The sequence below is a fragment of the Nerophis lumbriciformis genome, linkage group LG21, assembly GCF_033978685.3.
Source record: "Nerophis lumbriciformis linkage group LG21, RoL_Nlum_v2.1, whole genome shotgun sequence".
NCBI lineage: Eukaryota > Metazoa > Chordata > Actinopteri > Syngnathiformes > Syngnathidae > Nerophis > Nerophis lumbriciformis.
In genome coordinates this window covers 20077913-20098742 of record NC_084568.2, presented here as the reverse complement: position 1 = coordinate 20098742, position 20830 = coordinate 20077913, and the positions used below count along the sequence as shown (strand labels likewise).

General features: G+C 40.1%; 1 protein-coding gene across 11 annotated transcripts in view; it reads left to right on the top strand.

Annotated features, from left to right (window-relative positions):
- The window catches only part of epb41a (erythrocyte membrane protein band 4.1a), a 185336-nt gene that overhangs the window by 142782 nt on the left and 21724 nt on the right, over positions 1-20830 (top strand). For 10 of the 11 annotated variants that reach the window (XM_061982739.2, XM_061982738.2, XM_061982737.2 and 7 more), the window contains one exon: positions 300-516. The exons of the other annotated variant lie outside the window; for it this stretch is intronic. The gene's annotated coding sequence lies outside the window, so the exon portion shown is untranslated. Of the gene's footprint in view, positions 1-299; positions 517-20830 lie in introns of those variants that run through there. 11 annotated transcript variants of the gene reach the window in all.

Below are 20830 nucleotides of genomic sequence, written 5' to 3'. Positions count from 1 at the left end.
CAAACTTGCAGCAATCAGATTGTCAGATATTTACAATTAATTTGGAAACACCCCGCTGGCCACATTCCTAATTAAACTCATGAAAAACTAATGACTTCAAGCCGCAGACGCCGGCGGGGGCCGTAGTTTGGACACGCCTGTTTTTTATATTTTCCGGTATTTATTTCTATCTTCTGTGTGAAAATGCTTGCACTTTCTTAGTTGCTGTTCTAATCCACTAATCATCTCTCTGTTTTGTTTCTCTATTTCCTATCCATTTCACTATTTCTCCCTTCTTACTTCTACTTTGCAACTCTCAGCTGCCCACTTCGCCTCCTCTGCACCCACGTTTTACCTCGGAGCTCTGAGCCACGCCCAACAGCACTGCCTTTGATTTAAAAAAAAAAAAAAAAAAAGATACCCATACCACATCAGAGGGACGAACTTTGCACCACTGGACTATGAACTTTAGCGTCTTTGAATGTGGAGTTCAGTCTGAAGGAGACTGACGGAGAAAAAAAAAAATGCCCAAGAATACTCTCAATTCCTTCTCCTGTTCCACTTACTGCCAAAAAAAAAATTAACCCGTGGACAATTTAAACGTTTTTTGTTTTTTTTTAAAGAAAGAATGAAAAAGTACAGCAGTTGTGAAATAACACTTCTCCAATTTGGAGCTTTTTAGAATTTTTTCAAAAGGGCATTTGGTCTTTTAAAAACCTTTGAGATTACTGTACTTTATTTTTCTACAGCGGTTCTTACCGACAATTGGTTATCAACAACGTGGAGCAAAGTTGAGTGTATTTTTAACAATGTGGCCCAAACAGCATCAACATATAGGGATTGTACACATCAAGACTTAAAGTGGAACTGCACTTTTTTCTCATTTTGAATCCCTCACAATCCTTTTGTTAGATAAGCACACATATGTATTTTTTTTATTTTTTTTTATACATTCTAACTCATATAACATCCGCCTATAAAGCGCTTTTAAAAAAAAAACATCCAAACACCTCCATTAAGGTTGTATATACATGCGGGGAGTATATATGGAATGTAGTAACAGGCACATTCATAGTAAGTTAAGTTAAGTTAAGTTAAGTTAAAGTACCAATGGTTGTCACAACCACACTAGGTGTGGTGAAATGTGTCCTCTGCATTTGACCCATCCCCTTGTTCACCCCCTGGGAGGTGAGGGGAGCAGTGAGCAGCAGCGGTGGCCGCGCCCGGTATTATTTTGGTGATTTAACCCCCCAATTCCAACCCTTGGTGCTGAGTGCCAAGCAGGGAGGTAATGGGTCCCATTTTTATAGTCATTGGTATGACTCGGCCAGGGTTTGAACTCACAACCTACTGATCTCAGGGCAGACACTCATACCACTAGGCCACTGAGTAGTATGTAATTACGTATTTTGCTAATTTTTTAACATACGTTGGTGCATTAATTTCACTTATTATTTCTTCAACAACAATTACCGTAAATTCTGGACTATAAGCCGCTACTTTTTTCCTACACTTTGAACTCTGCGGCTTATAAGACGGCTAATGTATGGATTTTTCTTCGCTGGCAGCTATAATAAAAAATAATTTTATAAAAAATTAAAAAAATTTAAAAAAAATCGGACAAATTGTTTGTGCTATGGCGCCATCTTTTGGAAGAAGTCGCTCACTGTAGGTGCTGCTGTGTCCTTCCATTTACCGGCTGTGTTTTTTTGTTTTTGTTTTTCAACCAAAGTGTCGTTCAGTCCTCTAGCTGCCCGTAGCGTGCTACTTGTATGGATGCTTCATTCATCACTCCAAGCGTCGTTAGCATCGGCTAATATGCTAACACGTTTACGAGTGTCTGTGTTAGTAATATTAACTTACAAAGGCTCTTTTTGTATTAAAAAAATTCCTCAGTAAACACACCCAAAACGTCACCGTGGAGTTATTGAGTCTGTGTAGCAGCTAGCGGGTCCATGATGATGACCTCTGTTTTGTTTGATCAGCCGTTTTACTGCCATGTTGCAGGCCCCATTTGGAAACAATTAGGGTATGTAAATAAACATTTACAAAATCTTACTGTGTAGATAAATCCTTTCGCAACGTTTAAATCCGCGACTTATAGTCCAGCGCGGCGAATATTTGGAAAATTATAATTAAAGTTAAAATTTAGTAGGTGCGGCTTATATCCACTGCGCGCGCTATAGTCCGAAAAATATCATGACAGACTTCATGAGAGACAACAAACATAATCAAACAATCACTTACTGTGCAATGTCTGCTCTCACTTCTATGCCGACTAATGAGATGTTCATAGCTTGCCGTTTAGATGAAGAATTAATCATAATCCACACGAAGGGTTAATCCCAAAAAAAGACCGTGCCACAAACAAGCGTCTTTTTTGCGTTTTTCTCGCCATCTCTAAGTCTTAGTTGAATGTCACAGATGACCATCTTCTCGGTTTATGGCTACATCCTTCTACTATCCAGGTGAGGGCCGTGGAATTAACTTACACCAGCTCAGAGGCGATCATGATGCAGCAGCTCAGTATGTCAACACTGCTTTGTGACCACGGTGGCGGCCAATACTTGTTTGTCTGCGTAAACGCTTAAAATAACAACGTTGCTAATACTTGGTTAATATTCAGGTCACACAATGTAAATAGAGAATTGTTGGCGGTTTTTGGACGCATTTTTAAAGTGGCTTTGAGGCAACATGGAATACTCCCATTGGCACCATCGTTAGCCACCTAGAACTAGACAATTATTACAAATTAGAATGCAAAAATAAAAAAATATTGTCTCACATAAGGCAAAATTGTAAAAAAAAAAAAAAAAAAAGTGCAGTTCCCCTTTAAGGTTCCCTTCCTAACTGCTTTAATTTGTTGTACAGTCAGTGTTTTATTTTCCCTTTCAATGTGAAAAAATAAATGTTCAATTATTGTGGAATGATATTTAATTTACTTCACCTTATTTATCACTTTTAAGAAAATAACTCATTGCTTAGTAGTTCTTGTTGTTGTGCTTGTGACTAAGGAGACCTTTACATTATTTATTCTGACCCCTGTCTCGTTTTTTGTGTGTTTTGTGTTCTCGGCACTCTAAGAACATATGTATGTATGTATGTATGTATGTGTATGTATGTATGTATGTATGTACTCTAACTTTATTATTTTCTATTGGCAGCAGTCAACTTAATCACGGGTGTGGTCCTTTTTAACGTGGAGCAGTAGTATCGACACACAATAAAGTCATCGTAAAGTACAAAAACCCACATTGTCCTGCTGAAGGCAATACTCCGATTTTTAAACCAGTGGAACCTCCAAATAGTCTTCCCATGCGTGTGGCACAAGCAGGTTGCCGAAGCGCTTGTTCTTCAGGGGAGGCTCAGGCAAGCTGTATGCATAATTTACTCTGTTGGACACTGGTAGTGCACGTAATTTCTGAAAGTTTGTTGTCCTCCCTCAAAGGTAAAATTCTGATTTTCAGCAAACATCCGGGATTTTAACCCAAGTAGCCACCCCTTAACTCGACTGCCAGTTTGACCACCCTACCTCGCGTAATTGATGGGAGTTATTTAATTAGGTTACCGTAGTCTCCTTTTTCCCGCACTTTGAACCCTGCGGCTTATAAAAAGGTGCGGCTAATATATGTATTTTTCTTCGCTAACAGCCATGATGTTGTGTGTTCAACAAATAGTTGTCATAACACCGACAGAGACACTGAAAAGGTGTGTTATTGTTTGTGGTATGGCGCCATCTTTTGGACGAGTTTGCTGACTGCAGGTGCTGCGGGTTGAAAACGCACTTCCTGTTTCGTGCCTTGAACCGGCAGATTAAGTCCCATTTCGTCTACTATTCGTCTGTAGCGTTTCCGCTTGGAAGGATTCTTCATTAATCACTCCAAGCAACGTTTGTAAGTTTTACAATATAACTAAAACAAGTGGCGCTTACCAAACCGTCCCATGTGTGATGTCTGTAGAAGTGTTTTCACGCATATGTGTACGTGCTATTGTAATGTAATGAAATGTCATTAGCATTATTAGCTAATATGCTAACACATTTACGAGTGTCTGTATTAGTAGCGTATTATCAACTTACAAAGGCATTCTTTTTGTATTGTTTCAGTTTCACAAATTCCGCAGTAAACTTAGCAAACGTCACCGTGGAGTTATTGAATCTGATTAGCTGATTGGAGACGTAGCTTCCGCAGCTAGTGTGCCCCATGACGATGACTTCTGTTTTGTTTGATCAGCCGTTTTACTGCCGTGTTACAGGCACTGTTTGGAAACAATTAAGTAATGTAAATAAACATTTATATATATGTATATATCTTAAATATGTACAAAATTTGGTGGGTGCAGCTTAAATGCTGGTTGTGCTCTATAGTCCAGAAAATAAGGTAGTTTGCTGGCACAGACCTGGCCATTAAGCATTCAGTAGTCATAAAATGTTCTTGGAGGACTTGGAGACCATTCCAGAAGCTTAATTGTGCTTTGTCCATTCAAAAACAATTGTTTGTGCATGTTGCAGACGTGTGACACAGATGCAAACTTGCAAAATGAGGCTCCCTGAATCTTTACGACCCGAGGGTCAATTTAACAAGGACATAGCGTACGAAAAAGGTTTAAGTCAACAGGCTGACTATGCTTCATTGTTCATTTTGCAAAATTCCCAAAGACAGGAATGAAAAGACCCGATGATGCGGGCCAAAACAACAAAAGACGGTGATGTGAACAGGCCCACCCTATACAGCAGGGCTGTCACACCAGCAGGAAGTAGCGGAACGGTGCAAGAGCGCAATCTGTCGTGCACGTCCGGATGTGAATAGAAAGGGGGGGAGGGGGAAACCTCAGCGCTTGCTGCAAAATTACAAAACCCAAAAGGTGAAAATACAAAAAACAACCCTACTTCAATGTCTTCCCTTCAATTTGTTTACCGCCTAAGGTGATGCACTTTCAATTGTTCTCTTAGTGATCAGGATGACTTCCTGGTGATTTAGCCAAAATTGGGCAGCCAGGGCACAGGCATCGTATGACTCGAGAAGCATTCATCTTTGGAGGTTCCACTGTGCATAATGCGATTAATAAAATACACAACTTTGTCCTAATACAAACATGTTTATCAAAAGCCTCAATAGTAATTATTTGTGTGTCATGTTTTGAAGGCGTTTAATTATCATTTAGAACACTGTCCACGTTATCAGACTGCAACAAAGTTAACCAGATTATTTAGTAATGGTCAAGTCATGTAATTCTGAATATAACTTTTTAAAGGAAGATTAAACTAAATACAGTCGTGGTCAAAAGTTTACATACACTTGTAAAGAACATAATGTCATGGCTGTCTTGAGTTTCCAATAATTTCTACAACTCTTATTTTTTTGTGATAGAGTGATTGGAGCACTTAGTTGTTTGTCACAAAAAACATTCATGAAGTTTGGTTCTTTTATGAATTTATTTTGGGTCTACTGAAAATGTGACTTGACTGTAGACACTGACACCTGTGTTCCAGCAGCTTCCAATTCAATGCAGACCTGCTTTTTCGTGGTTCTCGGTTGACTCTTGATCATCTTGACCAATGTTCTCTCAGCAGCAGGTCGATAACTTGCGTTTTCTTCCCGATCGTGGCAGTGACAAAACTGTGCCATGCACTTTATACTTACGAACAATTGTCTGCACAGTTGCTCTTGGGACCTTAAGCTGCTTTGAAATGGCTCCAAGTGACTTTCCTGACTTGCTCAAGTCAATGATTCGTTTTTTCAGAGTTCTTTTGACTTTCCCATTGTCGCTTTTGTAACCGAGTCTAATGACTGCATCACATGCGCCCTATTTAAATGAGAAGTCAACAGGTGTCGTCAATCATAATCACTCACATGAAGTGAAGCTAATTTGATTTGATTGTAACTTTTCTACGTCACCAAAAGTGATAATGTATGTTGCCGTATGTATACTTTTGACCCAGCAGATTTGCTCACATTTTCAGTAGACCCCATAATAAATTCATAAAAGAACCAAACGTCATGAATGTTTTTTGTGACCAACAAGTATGTGCTCCAATCACTCTCACAAAAAAATAAGTAGAAATGATTGGAAAGTCATTATGTTCTTTACAAGGGTATGTAAACTTTTGACCACCACTGTAGACAAATGACCTCAGTTAGGAAGGCATCATCACCTTGCCTTCAGTATCTCTTCATTTTCCATGTATATGTGTAACTATGTCTACAAATACCAGGTATTTTTGAATTTAAAAAAAGTCATATTTTTGTAAGAAATGTCCCGGTCTTAGGAGTCTTAGACGCCGAATTGACCTCTCGTTCAAACCGGGGGCAACGTAGTTGAAGTAGTATGGATAATATTCTGTGCATCCTGCTAATTGTAGGACAGTCATGTGGATTAGATAGTCAACAAAAAAAAAGTATTTGCCATCTTTTTAAAATGTGTCATACTAAATGCTTTTGCTAATATCGCTCATGTATTTTTCATGCCATCCTTTTATACATGTTCTGACAGGTGCACCATTGTGATCCAAAATATCGTCAAATTTAAATTTTTTATTTGTGTATGCAAATATTTTTTGAATTTGGACACTGCAGTCAAGCAGTAAAAATGATTAATCTAGAAGCTTACTTTAACAACTCCAAGGTAAATACGGTTAACAATATTATTTAGTATGGCCCATGTAACCCTGTTTTGCACATTTCCAACATGAGGCTATATTCTGTATAGTTCTCCAAAAGGTAGTTGATTGTTTATTAGTGTGCTGTTGTCTTTATCGTGACACTCGAGCAACATTTCATGTTCTTTGTTGATTGTATATCCTCACCATCACAGCACCACTGAATAAAGTGTGTCTTATCCTCTTCATTGTCAGCACTTATTTTCTTAAGTAATTCTGGGAAAAGGACCCTTTCACTTCTGCACTCTGACCATATCAGCAGATCAGTTATACTGCAAATACCCAAAAATCGTAAAGAGATGTGCCATCTATCATTTACAATCCTTCTATAAGAAAAGAACACATGCATTCGAAATTGTAAAAAAAATAGCTAAAAATTGAGTCAACAGATGGCGGGTCCTCTATTGCGCCCATAAAACGCTCTAAAAACAATACTCCATTTACATGTCATGACCTAAAAATTAACCAAATATGAGTGATATTGTTATTATAAGCAGCAATAGTCTATTTTAGCTGCACATTGATAGCAGTGAGCTAATGCTATCTCACGCTGTTGTTGTTGACACACTGAGCCGACATGTGCTTTTGCTTTGTCTCAAACTCAAGGCACAACGTCCACAGTTTCCAAAAACTATTTGAAATGTGGACTTGTCAGACCACAGAACACTTTTCCACTTTGCATTAGTCCATCTTACAAACCCCGTTTCCATATGAGTTGGGAAATTGTGTTAGATGTAAATATAAACGGAATACAATGATTTGCAAATCAGTTTCAACCCATATTCAGTTGAATATGCTACAAAGATAACATATTTGATGTTCAAACTGATAAACTTTTTTTTTTTGCAAATAATCATTAACTTTAGAATTTGATGCCAGCAACATGTGACAAAGAAGTTGGGAAAGGTGGCAATAAATACTGATAAAGTTGAGGAATGCTCATCAAACACTTATTTGGAACATCCCACAGGTGAACAGGCAAATTGGGAACAGGTGGGTGCCATGATTGGGTATAAAAGTAGATTCCATGAAATGCTCAGTCATTCACAAACAAGGATGGGGCGAGGGTCACCACTTTGTCAACAAATGCGTGAGCAAATTGTTGAACAGTTTAAGAAAAACCTTTCTCAACCAGCTATTGCAAGGAATTTAGGGATTTCACCATCTACGGTCCGTAATATCATCAAAGGGTTCAGAGAATCTGGAGAAATCACTGCACGTAAGCAGCTAAGCCCGTGACCTTTGATCCCTCAGGCTGTACTGCATCAACAAGCGACATCAGTGTGTAAAGGATATCACCACATGGGCTCAGGAACACTTCAGAAACCCACTGTCAGTAACTACAGTTGGTCGCTACATCTGCAAGTGCAAGTTAAAACTCTCCTGTGCAAGGCGAAAACCGTTTATCAACAACACCCAGAAACGCTGTCGGCTTCGCTGGGCCTGAGCTCATCTAAGATGGACTAATACAAAGTGGATCAGTGTTCTGTGGTCTGACGAGTCCACTTTTCAAATTATTTTTGGAAACTGTGGACGTCGTGTCCTCCGTACCAAAGAGGAAAAGAACCATCCGGATTGTTATAGGCGCAAAGTTGAAAAGCCAGCATCTGTGATGATATGGGGGTGTATTAGTGCCCAAGACATGGGTAACTTACACATCTGTGAAGGCGTCATTAATGCTGAAAGGTACATACAGGTTTTGGAGCAACATATGTTGCCATCCAAGCAACGTTACCATGGACGCCCCTGCTTATTTCAGCAAGACAATGCCAAGCCACGTGTTACATCAACGTGGCTTCATAGTAAAAGAGTGCGGGTACTAGACTGGCCTGCCTGTAGTCCAGACCTGTCTCCCGTTGAAAATGTGTGGCGCATTATGAAGCCTAAAATACCACAACGGAGACCCCTGGACTGTTGAACAACTTAAGCTGTACATCAAGCAAGAATGGGAAAGAATTCCACCTGAGAAGCTTCAAAAATGTGTCTCCTCAGTTCCCAAATGTTTACTGAGTGTTGTTAAAAGGAAAGGCCATGTAACACAGTGGTGAATATGCCCTTTCCTAACTACTTTGGCACGTGTTGCAGCCATGAAATTCTAAGTTAATTATTATTTGCAAAAAAAAATAAAGTTTATGAGTTTGAACATCAAATATCTTGTCTTTGTAGTGCATTCAATTGAATATGGGTTGAAAATGATTTGCAAAACATTGCATTCCGTTTATATTTACATCTAACACAATTTCCCAACTCATATGGAAACGGGGTTTGTAGATGAGCTCGGGCCCAGCGAAGCCAGCGGCATTTCTGGGCATTGTTGATAAATGGCTTTCGCTTTGCATAGCAGACTTTTAACTTGCACTTACAGATGTAGCGACAAACTGTAGTTACTGACAGTGGTTTTCTGAAGTGTTCCTGAACTCATGTGGTGATATCCTTTACACACTGATGTCGGTTTTTGATGCAGTACCGCCTGAGGGATCGAAAGTCACGGGCAGTCAATGTTACGTGCAGAGATTTCTCCAGATTTTCTGAACCTTTTGGTGATATTACAGACCTTGGGTGTCATAATTATAGTAAAACTCCTGCAAAACAAGAGTTACATAAGCTCCTCTTAGCTGTGTACGCGCAGCACAGAGATGGCTTAAAGAACGTATTTGTAAACATTGATTCTAAAATAATGTTTAATTATCAATCGTTTTAGAATCGGAATAAAAAAGAATCGCGATTCGGATATGAATCGATTATTTTCTGGTGTGTGTGTAGCTTGAACGACTTTACATATTCAATCAAAAAAAAATTAACTAACAAAGGGAATCGGAATGCTTTGTTTTCTTTGACTCTGACTCATTTTCTAGTCCATTCGCCAGTACAGTACATGCACGCACATGCAATGGACAATTAATACAATTTAAAATTAGACTCTCAAACAAACAGCGAATCAGCTCTCATCATTCACTTAAAAGAAACCATTCAAATGACTCAATTCATTCGTGAACGTCACATCTGTAATCCCACTTCTACCTTTATTTCGAACGTTGTAGCGTGCTGGTTAGGTTTGGACCCCAAGGCAAAAATGACGGCAGCTGTCTCCATTTTGGTTTATTTATTTGCACATGGGAAAGATAACTTAAGAACAAGAGAGAATACACCAAGGAGAGGTGTTAGGAGTAACAGGCACCATGATAAGAAATATTAATATTAAATAACAAGATAGTGACGGGCGGATTGGGCCAAGGCATCAGTGCATTTGTCGACTTACCCAGCAAGTATTCAGTGAAGAGTATATCGAGGCTTGCATTAGCAGTGGGCGTTACTAGGATTTTTAGTATATATGGGCTGGTATACCCATACATTTTACTTGAAATGTCATTAACATTGATTCATTTTGTGAATTTGCCAGTTGATTATGAATTGGAGACCACAGGGGAAAAAAATATGCTAATAAAATGTTTTATAGCTAAATACAACTACATAGATGTAGTAATAATTAAAATAATTCTTCTTATGCCTTCAAAGCCCTCCATCAAGGTTTTATATACACACTGCAAATATATGTATATCAGTGACGTGCGGTGAGGTTGATGGCTGGTGAGGCACTGACTTCATCACAGTCAGATTTACAAACATATGAACCCTAAAGAGTATCTTATTCACCATTTGATTGGCAGCAGTTAACGGGTTATGTTTAAAAGCTCATACCAGCATTCTTCCCTGCTTGGTACTCAGCATCAAGGGTTGGAATTGGGGGTTAAATCACCAAAAACGATTCCCAGGCGCGGCGCCGCTGCTGCCCACTGCTCCCCTCACCTCCCAGGGGGTGATCAAGGGGATGGGTCAAATGCAGAGGACACACAGGACAATCATTGCTACTTTAACTTAACTTTAACTTTACACATACAAACTGTAGCACACAAAAAAGCACATTTAATTAAAAAAAAACGTTATTATGGTCTTACCTTTAATTAGAAATTAAGTCCATGCGCCGCAACTAAAGCCCTCACTTAAACTTTCCACGTGCAAGATTGAATCTATTTAAAAAAGTGTAACCAAGGGTTTATAAATGTCGCCTATACTGTATGAAAGTACAAAATAACAAACACGGAGGCTCCAGTTTACAAGAGGACCACTTTATTTACCTTCTTTCAAAAACCTCCGCAACGTGACATCACTTCCGCTCTTAGCGCCTTCAAAATAAGAGCTCAAGGCATATACTGTATAACAGCGCATAACAGGAACTTAACATCACAAAGAGGAAAGCACATGAAAATAGGTTACAAAAGTTATTTAATAAGAAGCCAAAAAGTGCAAAAACAATAATGTTCGTGTTGGAGGAGTTGTGAATTAGGTACACCTGCAGTCTGCAGGTGTATCTAATGTAGTGTCCCTGCAGTCATTCACAACTCCTCCAACACCAACATTATTGTTTTTGCACTTTTTGGCTTCTTATGAAATAATTTTTTTTAAATAGATTCAATCTTGCACGTGGAAAGTTTAAGTGTGGGCTTTAGTTGATATAACAATTCTACGGCGGAGGTGCAGGAGGCGGGGTTACTGGAGCCTCAGCCAGTGCGTCTTTTGCAGCCGTTTTATGATCGCTCAGCACAAGAAATACGTTACACACATACAGTTGTTGACAAAATACACTGTACATTATATACCTCAGCTAACTAAACTATGGAAATGTATAATATAGTTCATATAGCAATACAGTCTCACTGCACAGCAGGCCAGCAGTTAGCCGAGTCATTGCGCAATCCATGTTGCGGCACTGAGTGACGTGCCTCAACTGGCTGCTGTTCACCGCACCGTCTCTTCTCAGTATTTGAACGGCAAATGTGAAAATTCAGCGATTTTGAATAAAAATAATCTAAAACTGGTGAAGTTAAATGGAAAATAACTTTATAGTATAATCACTGGATACATATAACAATTTAATTTTTTTTTTTCTTTTTACATTTTTACTTTTTTTTTTTCTTTCCCCGCCTCACCTGCCTCTAGTGACTGCACGTCACTGATGTATATACATGTATATATAATGTCGTAACAGACACGTTCATATCGATATGTGATATGTACAATATTTACCGTATTTTGGTAAATCGAAGCATCACCGGAACTCATTTCCTCCATTTATTTTCGTTACCATAGCAATGCATTTCCGACTTTCGGCAACAAATGTTCATTCCGACTTACGGAAACAAAGGCATCTGTGTTCTAATCATGGCAGACTTGGTAAGAGACAACGAAGACGACCAACAGACACAGGAACAACCATTCACTACCTTATCTTTTTTAACCTGAATATATGGAAGAAGAACTACTGGTTATAGAAGCGACGCCTCTTCAGCCTGACTAGGATACAACTGGTCGCCAAACACAAATGTTGTATTACACAAAGATCACTCAGCCGTGCTTCCAGTGCAGACGTCGACAAAATGCCAAAAATAAGAGAAATTGTCCACTAACATCCGTCAAAGCACGCACAAGCACTCGTTAAATGTGCCACATTTTCCGGATTCCCAAATGACGTAGCACTGAAGAACACCATGTTAATCACATGACTGAGTGTCGCTCAAAAATAGGTCAAACACTTTGGAGTGAATTGAGAACAAGGAAAGGTTTGAAACCATCTTAACATTCCTAAACGGCAAAATCAGAAAGAGTTTTGACTTAATGAGCAGGAACATTGGACACAATTCTGCGAGATGTGGCATCTTGTACATACAGCCTAAAGAAGCTGGCATTGCAACATCTCTACCATGGTGTGTTTTAAAGCAGGAGTTCTCAACCTTTTTGAGCTCCGGTCCAAACTTTTCCGCTACAGCGAAACTTGTGGCCCACTCAAATATTAACACTGAATTAGTAGTCTTACTTTTGATTTTGGTCCCCAACCACCGGTCTGTGACACACTTGCTACCGGGCCGCACAGAAAACATTAATTAATTTATAAACTACAGCATTTTCTCCAACTTAACTTTCCCACTAAACACCCCAATAAGCTTGATAATAGATGTATATTACAACTCCTTTGTTATAGTACATGGGACAATGCACATTGATATAATAAATGTAAACAGATTGTAGCCAAAGGCAAACATTTTTGCTGTTTTTATCTGCCACATGTAGAAAGCCGGTCCGAGAAAATAATGCATACATTAAACCGGTCCGTGGTGGTAAAAAGGTTGGGGAACCCTGCTGTAACCTACGATATCGAACCTACTTACAGTTTACAACCTTGTCAAATGATGTGAAACCATGTGTCATTCACAAAGATTATTTATTTAGCACATAAGTACTAAGCAAATATACTGCATAAATAACTGAGGAGAAAATAAATGTACATACATTTTGTGCTTAAATAATTAAAGTAAATGAAATAAATTAATAATGAATCCATCCATTTTCTTCCGCTTATACGAGGTCCGGTCGCGGGGGCAGCAGCCTAAGCAGGGAACCCCAGACTTCCCTCTGCCCAGCCACTTCATCCAGTTCCTCCCGGGGATCCCGAGGCGTTCCCAGGCCAGCCGGGAGACAGTCTTCCCAACGTGTCCTGGGTCTTCCCCGTGGCTTCCTACCGGTGGGACGTGCCCTAAACACCTCCCTGGGTAAGCGTTCGGGTGGCATCCTGACCAGATGCCCGAACCACCTCATCTGGCTCCTCTCGATGTGGAGGAGCAGCGGCTTTACTTTGAGCTCCCCCCGGATGGCAGAGCTTCTCACCCTATCTCTAAGGGAGAGCCCCGCCACCCGGCGGAGGAAACTCATTTCGGTCGCTTGTACCCGTGATCTTGTCCTTTCGGTCATAACCCAAAGCTCATGACCATAGGTGAGGATGGGAACGTAGATCGACCGGTAAATTGAGAGCTTTGCCTTCCGGCTCAGCTCCTTCTTCACCACAACGGATCGATACAGCGTCCGCATTACTGAAGACGCCGCACCGATCCGCCTGTGGATCTCACGATCCACTCTTCCCTCACTCGTGAACAAGACTCCGAGATACTTTAACTCCTCCACATGGGGCAAGATCTCCTCCCCAACTCGAAGGTGGCACTCCACCCTTTTCCGGGCGAGGACCATGGACTCGGACTTGGAGGTGCTGATTCTCAAATGTATTTCCAAACTAAATGAAAATACAACTTAGTCATAATGTTTGCGCTTAAAAAACTCCTCTATGACTTTAGTTCCAGTCTTCTTCATTTGATATTGTCATTACTGCCACAAGTGGTGGAAACGTGTATTACAACTGAGTTCTGCTGCGACCTATACGGACCACAGCTTAGAAACAGATATTTTTTGGGCACAGCCCAACAATGTTTTAAAGGTTCACAGAGGTTCATACACCTCAATTTTTTTTTTTTGAGAAGATTCAAATGTTCCCACACGAGCCCCTAATTACGTTACGGTCCCCTGTGGCCGTTGTCTTGTATAAAAGACGGACATTTGGACTTACTTTTTCTTCGTGAACAGTTCATTTAACACAAATAAAGTAACACACATTTTATTGGCGCTGGTAAAGTGAGTCGTGGCAGCATACGCGGTGTGCGCGGTGATCAGCTGGGCTAAAGATCCCGTTGGAGTGAGCGAGAGAGAGCTTCCGGCTCCACCTCTGGGCTTTAACTACCGGCCACCGTTTAGCTGTCCAATGAAAATCTATAAACAATAAAGTAAAAATAACCAGGAAATGACACACAGATGAGGCCGGTGCACACAACAATTGTCAAGATCATGACACAACGTCAATAGATGGGAAAGAGAAGCAAGTCACCCAACAAAAGGAAGCCATCCCATTGGTCCCTCTTAATGGGTATGGCTGAACCGATTTAGATCAGGCAAAGACAAATACGCCTCCTTTATGGACAGAATTGGCTCGTCACGTGCCTCGATGCACACGAGATAAACACCAATTTATATCTTGTAATGTAGAGTATTGAAGTAAAATAATTGTTGGTTTTTTTTTTTGCAGGTTCTTTAGTAAAGAAACCTGAAGGCTTTGAGGTTAAATGGTTCAAACATATCCAGTGAAAGGTGCTCATTTTAAAATGATGGGTGAGCCCTGGTCTCAGAAAATCTGCAGAGACTCCTCCCACCCCCACGAAGGACTGTTTTCACTGCTGGACTCTAGAAAGAGGTTCCGCAGCCTCCGTAGCACAACCTCCAGATTCTGTAACAGCTTCTTCCCTCAGGCCGTAAGACTCTTGAACGCATCATAATAATCCCCTCAATTCCCCCCAAAAATGGATTAACTCGCTGGAATATAAAGACAATATAACATACATCCATAAAAGTGGATGCATATGCAAAAGTGCAATACATTTATCTGTACAGTAATCTATTTATTTATATCTGCACCTTGTTGATTTTTTATCCTGCACTACCATGAGCTAATGCAACGAAATTTCTTTATCTAAAGTTAATGATTATTTGCAAAAAAAAAAATGTTTATCAGTTTGAACATCAAATATGTTGTCTTTGTAGCATATTCAACTGAATATGGGTTGAAAATGATTTGCAAATCATTGTATTCCGTTTATATTTACATCTAACATAATTTCCCAACTCATATGGAAACGGGGTTTGTATAAGGCGCACTTAAAATGGTACATGGTGAAATGATAAGTGTGACCAGTCGTTGGCAGTCACACATAAGAGATACGTGTAGACTGCAATATGATGGCAGTCACACATAAGAGCTGCAATATGACTCAAGTAAACAACACCAAAATGTTATATGGTCCATTGAAAATATAGGACATTACACACGGCGCTCAAAAATCTATCACAATGTTTTAGTACGACTTTGGTAAGCTATGAAGCCGCACTGCTTGATGCATTGTACTGTGCTTCAACATACCAGTATTATTATGGTGTGTGTATAAGGTAAGACATATTATCTGGTGTTTTGTTTTGCAATATTAGGCAAAAGCAACTTTTCTTACCTTCTGGTACCTGCTGATCTGTATTTGGGATCTGTATTAGTCCGGAAAATTTGCGCGTTCCACCTTTGTATTCCGTGGGGATGCCGTAATGGATACGCTTCTTTTTCTCTATCTTCTTTGTTATGGGACATTCATTCTCCGCTGTTGCCATTTCTAATATAAAGTAGTGTAAAGTTCTTACTTATATCTGTCAGTAAACTCGACATGAAAGCGCTAAAACATACCGGTGTAGTGAGTATACATTATTCACCCAAGGAACTTTAGTTATTAGAGAGTTCCGGTCGGACGGTTTTTCCCGAGACACATTTCCAGCGTTGTTATTGCACTAGTGAGCCACGGATGAGGAGATGCTGCTCCGTTATTGATTTAAGTAAAATCTGAATGTCATTGAAACAGTTAGCTCCATCTTTTGACACTTCTTCCACACCCGTCCTTGCACGCTACACCGCTACAACAAAGATGACGGGGAGAAGACGCTGCCGAAGGTGAGCCACGTAAATAATGTAGCGGCCCACTTGGATTAATGACACAAGATGCAGAGAGCTTCGACTGGTGCAACTTTAATTCTCTCCTCCTTTTCTCCTCACAATTTTGACACCGTGAAAACTATGAAGATGGACAGAAAATACAAATGCCATATTTCCACAAACAATACATAAATCATGTTTACATTTTCAAACTTATAAACAAATCTTTTTAGTAAACTTAAATAATGAATTTTCACATGAATTAAGCTTAATTACAAGTTACAGCTCTTATTTAAATACAAATACTGACATTTTCCCGTTTGTTTTAAATGAAATGAACCACTTGTTTTACAACAAATAAAACCATTAGTCTCCTCCTACCTCCTTCCGCTTCCAAGGGCGCTAAGTTTGCTCCGCTAGTTAGCTTAGCTTCCACACACAGCTCGGAGTGACTCTCCTTAAATGTGACATATAAACAACACAAACACGAGGCACAATAAAATAACCTCTCACAAATGTTCACACAGAATATGAGAAATATATCTTTGTCAGCATGTTTTACCAGTCCTGGAGTAACGTGAGTATGCTGTTGAAGTCAGACAGAACGGCAGCAGGAAGTCAAGTATCAGCAATAAAGGAAGTAACAGAATAAGAGTGGGCTCTTCAAAATAAAGGCACAAAAACGTAACATGCCAGAACTGCAATTATCTCCTGAACAAAATTTGCTGCCATTTACAAATAAGACCGCCCACAAAGCAGCGCATCCTGAAGCAACTGTCAAAAAGCGGCTTGATAATTATCTGTAAAACATAATCTATGCAACATTTTGACCAAAGAACCACCATTACATGTTATGTAGACCACAAAGAAGTGTTTTCCATTTAGAAAAAAAATTAAAAAAAATATAATCCGGTGCGCCTTTTGTATGAAAACAGACCTGACTAGACCCGCTCATCGGCAGTGCGCCTTATAATCCGCTGCGCCCTATGGTCCGGAAAATACGGTATGTACGACCCATGTCCAGTCCTTTACAAAAGAGAAACTCACAAAATGCTTAGCTGCCTGCATTGTCCAGAGTATAAATCTCACTGCTCGTATTTGGTTGGTTTCCATTGATTTTTTTATGCAGGTATAAAAATTGTTTTTGCTGAAACCTTTAAAGGGGAAAATGATCACAATTTCAGAATGGTTAAAACCATTAAAAATCAGTTCCCAGTGGCTTATTATATTTTTCGAAGTTTTTTTCAAAATTTTACCCATCACGCAATATCCCTAAAAAAAGCTTCAAAGTGCCTGATTTTAACCATCGTTATAAACATCCGTCCATTTTCCTGTGACGTCACATAGTGAATACAAACAAACATGGCGGAAAGAACAGCAAGATATAGCGACATTAGCTCAGATTCAGACTCGGATTTCAGCGGCTTAAGCGATTCAACAGATTACGCATGTATTGAAACGGATGGTTGTAGTGTGGAGGCAGGTAGCGAAAACGAAATTGAAGAAGAAACTGAAGCTATTGAGCCATATCGGTTTGAACCGTATGTAAGCGAAACCGACGAAAACGACACGACAGCCAGCGACACGGGAGAAAGCGAGGACGAATTCTGCGATCGCCTTCTAACCAACGATTGGTATGTGTTTGTTTGGCATTAAAGGAAACTAACAACTATGAACTAGGTTTACAGCATATGAAATACATTTGGCAACAACCTGCACTTTGAGAGTGCAGACAGCCCAATTAATATATTCTGTAGACATACCCTCATCCGCTATCTTTTCCTGAAAGCTGATCTGTCCAGTTTTGGAGTTGATGTCAGCAGGCCAGGGAAGCTAGGGTCGATATTCTTCTCTTGATCATCTTCGGTGGCATAAGGGATGGTGTGAGCCAAGACATCGAGGGGGTTTAGCTAGGTCGTCTGCGGGAACAAACTGCCGCCATTGCTTGCCCTGCTACCGAGGTCCTTTGTCCCTGAATTTCTCACACACTCCGGCAGATTCAATGGGGGTCTGGCGGCAGATTTCTTTGACTATCGTTGGAAATGCATCTGCTTTGAGTGTCGCAGGATATCCACACATTCTTGCCATCTCTGTCGTAGCATAGCTTTCGTCGGTAAAGTGTGCGGAACAAACGTCCAATTTCTTGCCACTTTCGCATCTTTGGGCCACTGGTGCAACTTGAATCCGTCCCTGTTCGTGTTGTTACACCCTCCGACAACACACCGACGAGGCATGATGTCTCCAAGGTACGGAAAACAGTCGAAAAAACGGAAAATAACAGAGCTGATTTGACTCAGTGTTTGAGAAAATGGCGGATTGCTTCTCGATGTGACGTCACGTTGTGACGACAATGCTCCGAGAGCGAATAATATAAAGGCGTTTAATTCGCCAAAATTCACCCATTTAGAGTTCGGAAATGTCAGAGTTTGTAGGTGACGAACCCCAAGATGCAGAGAAGGCGGAAGGCATTGTACGAGAAAACATGATTTAATTATACACTAAGGCAAAACAACAAACGAAAGGGTAACAAAAGGCGCGCACAAGGCGGAGAACAAACTTGGCTATGAACTAAAATAGCACAGAGGCTAACTGTGGACAAGAAACCAAAAACACTTACTGTGACACGAAGGAACTAGGACATGAGCAGAGTGAAACCAAAAGTAGACAGAGCTACAACGACAAGTATTAAGAACAACGACACGACAGGTAGGAACGACAATGATCCAGCAATGACTGGAGGAGAAGGCAGGTTTAAATAGTAGCTGGCTGATTGACACCAGGTGTGGCCAGGTGCCAATCAGCCACAGCTGAGGGGAAGCAGCACTCAGGGAGACACTCAGGAAATGAAGACAAAATAAAAGCGCTGACAGGAAACTAAGACAAACACAGAGAAAAAACTAAAACACAGTCAAATTGTCAGGGACAAGCCTGACAGGAAATCGGTTAAAAAAATATATGGTCTTTTTTCTGCAACATCAAGGTATATATTGACGCTTACATAGGTCTGGTGATAATGTTCCCCTTTAATATATCAGACTTTACTGGTATATAAACACAACCGAGCATGTCATAACCATTAAAAATAGGTATTCACCTATGACATAATGTGTGGGTTTGTGCAAACCTTTCTCCACCTCAGCTAACATTCCCAGTAATCTATCTAACGCTGCTGGGCACTCAATGTAGCCTGAGGCACAAAGTCCCCTGTGGGCTAATAGTGAGTGTAACAATGGGGCAAAAAACATTTCTGTCTGACTGTAATGACTTAGGGTGTGAAGTCAACAGCAAACTAGTTCATTCGTAGTGCATCCTCAGCAACTCATAAAGCACAAGAGTGTCAAGCAGGCACACACACATAGCAGACATAGTCATAACACAAGAGTTGCATCACACTTCCACCTTCATTGTTGTTTTATGAATTATTGTTATCAGACCTTTGCCTTAAATTCCTTTACTTTACTAGGTACTAGGGTTGTCGCGATACCAATATTTTGGTACTGGTACCAAAATTTAATTTGATACTTTTCATTATTTTCAAAATGAAGAGCACCACTAAAAAAATGTAATATTGGCTTAATTTTAACAAAATCGTCCAATACATTAAACATATGTTTCCTATTGCATTTAAAGAACAAATAAATGTACAAACCCCATTTCCATATGAGTTGGGAAATTGTGTTAGATTTAAATATAAACGGAATACAATGATTTGCAAATCATTTTCAACCCATATTCAGTTGAATATACTACAAAGACAAGATATTTGATGTTCAAACTGATAAACATTTTTTTTTTTGCAAATAATCATTCATTTTCGAATTTCATGCAAGCAACACGTGACAAAGAAGTTGGGAAAGGTGGCAATAAATACTGATAAAGTTGAGGAATGCTCATCAAACACTTATTTGGAACATGCCACAGGTGAACAGGCTATTTGGGAACAGGTGGGTGCCATGATTGGGTATAAAAGTAGATTCCATTAAATGCTCAGTCATTCACAAACAAGGATGGGGCGAGGGTCACCACTTTGTCAACAAATGCGTGAGCAAATTGTTGAACAGTTTAAGAAAAACCTTTCTCAACCAGCTATTGCAAGGAATTTAGGGATGTCACTATCTACGGTCCGTAATATCATCAAAGGGTTCAGAGAATCTGGAGAAATCACTGCACGTAAGCAGCTAAGCCCGTGACCTTCGATCCCTCAGGCTGTACTGCATCAACAAGCGACATCAGTGTGTAAAGGATATCACCACATGGGCTCAGGAACACTTCAGAAACCCACTGTCAGTAACTACAGTTGGTCGCTACATCTGTAAGTGCAAGTTATAACTCTCCTATGCGAGGCGAAAACCGTTTATCAACAACACCCAGAAACGCCGTCGGCTTCGCTGGGCCTGAGCTCATGGACTGATACAAAGTGGAAAAGTGTTCTGTGGTCTGACGAGTCCACATTTCTAATTGTTTTTGGAAACTGTGGACGTCGTGTCCTCCGGACCAAAGAGGAAAAGAACCATCCGGATTGTTATAGGCGCAAAGTTGAAAAGCCAGCATCTGTGATGGTATGGGGGTGTATTAGTGCCCAAGACATGGGTAACTTACACATCTGTGACGGCTCCATTAATGCTGAAATGTACATACAGGTATTGGAGCAACATATGTTGCCATCCAAGCAACGTTACCATGGACGCCCCTGCTTATTTCAGCAAGACAATGCCAAGCCATGTGTTACATTAACGTGGCTTCATAGTAAAAGAGTGTGGGTACTAGACTGGCATGCCTGTAGTCCAGAC